We start from the raw sequence: 3,759 nt of genomic DNA, 5'->3' as shown, positions 1-3,759 counted from the left end.
AACTTTGAAAGAATATTCCGTGCCGCATCACAGAGATGCAGCACGGAATTTTGTCAGGGTACAGGTCGCGGTTTCAAAGCGACGGAAATATTTTGAAAAATTAAATTTAAATGTTGAAGTGAATCTAACGGTGTTTGTGTGTTTTTAAATGGTTTATAAACACCTTCCACGCTGCAACTGTTTTTGTTTCAACACACAATCTCAGATCAGGTCACTTGCTATGCAAGTACATCTCCGCAATATATATATATATATATATATATATATATATATACATACATACATATTGTATGTATGTATGTGTGTGTGTGTGTATGTGTGTGTGTCTGTGTTTGTCTTCTTCCATCGCTTGACAACCGGTGTTGCAGTGTTACGTCCCAGTAATTTAGCAGTTAGGCAAAAGAGATCAATAGAATGAGGACCAGGTTTAAAATGTACTGGGGACGATTCATTCGACCAAAATACGTCGAGTCGGTGTCCCAGCATGCCTGCAGTCTAATGACTGAAACAAGTAATATAGACAGACAGACAGACAGACAGACAAACAGACCGACAGATAGATAGATATGGCAGGGAATAGCGGTTTAACAAAATCAGTGGGTCGACCAAAGAATATTATAGTATTGATTAAGTTTCGGAGAATATACACGAAAAAGAAAACATTTAAAAATTTTTTCTTGTAGGAAATTTACTGTTTTTCTCAAGTTCAGGAAACAATTTTTACAAATTCAAAATGATTCTACTTGAGTTGTTAAATTGAATTAAATTTCAGTTATGTCTACTCTATCACGAATGTTTTACTATTTCATATAAATAGCTTTCCATCTTGATTTAGAGTGATGCTTATTGTGCAAAGTAGATTACGATTTCGTTAGAGAGACTCTACCACATATATATATATATATATATATATATATATATATATGCATGTATGTGTGTGTATGTATACCACTTATATGTATGTATATAAGTGTATATATGCATGTGTATATACACATCTATATACAAGTATATACACATACTTAGGTGTGGGTATATTTATGTCAATGCGCGCGCGCGCGTGTAACAGACTGTTTCCTCTGGTATTTAATGGTCAAGTAGCTTCGAAATGCAGCAGATTTAAGATGATTTACTTCAGTAATAACAGCAGTTTTGGGATTTTGTGCTAAGTGAGCTGAACATGATTGAATTATACGCAAACTGGAAATCATTGGCTTCTCTGAGATCTGATCCATCAGTATAAAAGTTTTATGATTCCAGATTGCCTTTTATTGGAACTTGTCTAGATTGGCATGTTTCAACTATAAAATGTTGTTGATGAGATCGAGGGTGTTATTTTTATGGCAAGAAGAGCTGAATTAATTTAGAGAAATCATAACAGAGAAAAGAGCTAAATCAGAATTAATTTTAGCCAACCTGTACTTTTGATGTGTTTCCAAGCGCAAAATGCTAATAAGATTCAAGTTAGTGATTAGCAAAATCGATATCTCTTCAATCATACTACCTCTGCAGGCCTTAATGGAAGTGGTACTTTTTTGATTTTTGTTTTTCATGAATGCTCATCACACACTATGACAATTAGTTGAAAGGGAAACTTTTCTGCTGAAGGTTAATAACCTCTTCCGTTTAAAGTTGGAGTTAATAAGTTCAATGCCTCTTCTTTGTAACTGTAATGTATAATCATTCTTGTCACATTTTATGCAGCATCATTACAAACATTTCTGTTTCTATGGCATTAATTCAAACACATTTCAACGAATTAAGTATCTTGTTAGTTGTAGAATTCACAATTAATAATAAAATGTTTACTCAAGTTTATGTTCTCTTCCTTGAATAACTTCAGTTTCTAGTATATTTCCTCTTAAAAATGAAGATTTAAAATGCGAGTCATGTATGTTACTGAAGTAACATGGAGATTTTGCAGTATGTATTCTTCGCCAAAGCATTATTCCAATAAAAGATGTGGCTTTGTAACAAGATAGCATAATGCAAGTTGTTACTACTAATTCGCTCCAATAAAAACAGATTTAGTTCTAATCCCCCACAAACATTTTCGTACGAGCTGAACTTAGTTACTCAACACAAGCGTTAGTGTCAACCCCTTCTCAATGACAACAATTGTAGCCCTAAACAACTTTTGTTTTTGCATTTTTACTTTGATTTTGTTATCCCAGCATCCTTAATTGACTTACATTGCTGCTAAGACTGGAATGAACAAATCTGGTATTTTTATATAAACTCTATTGAAAAAGACAATTAAATTCGGAAGTCTTTTTTATATTTCTGCAATACATCCATATTTTAAAAGCTTTTATTTGCCCTAACCAACATTCATATTGTTTTGCTGTGAGGCACATCACGATAGACCTCAGAACTAATTTTCTCCTTAAAGGTACCCAGAATATTAACAAAAATTCTCATCCAATTGTCTGTTATAGATATCGTGCGGATACCACATAAAAATGTTGGATACACTCTTAGACATGTATTAAACCATCACCATCAAATAGCTTTACAGTTTCAGTTTTACAACTGTCACATTTAGCACTATGCTTTACTGGCCTTTAACATTGCTCGTGCAACTCTAATCAATGTGTTAGATAACTTAGATGTGTTTCGGCCAAAGATTGTCCCAGACCATGTCTAGCTTAATAGCACCACCTGAGAGGATCTGTTAAGTCATTTTAAAGTCAAATTTTGTGGTATTATGGCCCATTCAAGTAGTAAGTTGTTGGCTGAGATGTATCCGGGTATAGGTGGCTAATCTGGTATCTCTTGAAGAAATTTATTTAGGTTTCGTTTGAAGACCATAGGATCTTTTTCTTCGATTTGTTATCTTCTATTTAATACAACTATTTTCTGTTGTTTTACAAATATTCATTATACTGACTTGCTTTCCTGTGAATTTATTTTTTGTAAGCATAGAGTTAACCTTCAGTTATGTTAGTCGGAGATCAGATTCTTGTAAGCCGTCTCTACTCTTCTATATTATGTAAACTAACTTTGTTGCTTCATACATTGCATGAGAATGAAAGGCAGTGTATGCAGCCTTGCAACTATCTCAATATATATGCCGCCAGGGTGAGATCTACGCAACCCAAAACTGTTGATTCCCTTCAATTAAAACTTGAACTTGTAGGCTCATGGTCTTGTGGTTATGGTTATTTCTTTTAAATTAAATACATTTAATAAAAACTTTTCGTCTTTTATACTCATATTGAGTGTGTACAATATCGCTGTAATCCCTTGCTTGATTTAACTCTAGCTACCAGAATCAAGACCGAGGACCACCAAACTGGATCTAAGATCCAACTGACTCACACTAGATGAACATTGGCGAGGTTTCTACACACCACATCTATTCCATGTATTCTACTGTAATGCTTTAGATTGAAACCGACGACAGTCAGCAAGTTACATATTATTACGGTCGACCAGTATATCTATCAGTGACACTTATATGGGACATGTGAGCCTGATTTCATGTCGTTTCCTAGTCTAACATTTGCACACAACCAGCATCTGTAGCATGCATTGTTAATTTGCTTTCTCTCAGTTGTAAGAGAGATTTTGGTTACTTGATGTCATCCTTTCTTTATATCTTTTGGTGAAGGATAAACTCGCGGCAAAGCGGGCTCACCAGCGTGGTATTTAGATACTCATGTTAATGCTTGACAACACAATGAGAAGGCGAGTGAATAATTACATACATAGAGCACTCTCTCTCCCCCTTTCTCTCTCTCTCTCTCTGTGTGTATA

At 34.5% G+C, this 3,759-nt stretch overlaps 1 protein-coding gene across 1 annotated transcript in view; it reads left to right on the top strand.

The window, feature by feature from the left end:
- The window catches only part of LOC106877392 (uncharacterized), a 115,521-nt gene that overhangs the window by 111,298 nt on the left and 464 nt on the right, over nt 1–3,759 (top strand). The gene's annotated exons all lie outside the window — the stretch shown is intronic.

This window comes from Octopus bimaculoides, chromosome 17 (genome assembly GCF_001194135.2).
Source record: "Octopus bimaculoides isolate UCB-OBI-ISO-001 chromosome 17, ASM119413v2, whole genome shotgun sequence".
In the NCBI taxonomy this organism is placed as follows: Eukaryota; Metazoa; Mollusca; class Cephalopoda; order Octopoda; family Octopodidae; genus Octopus; species Octopus bimaculoides.
This window is presented reverse-complemented; position numbering and strand designations above follow the sequence as displayed.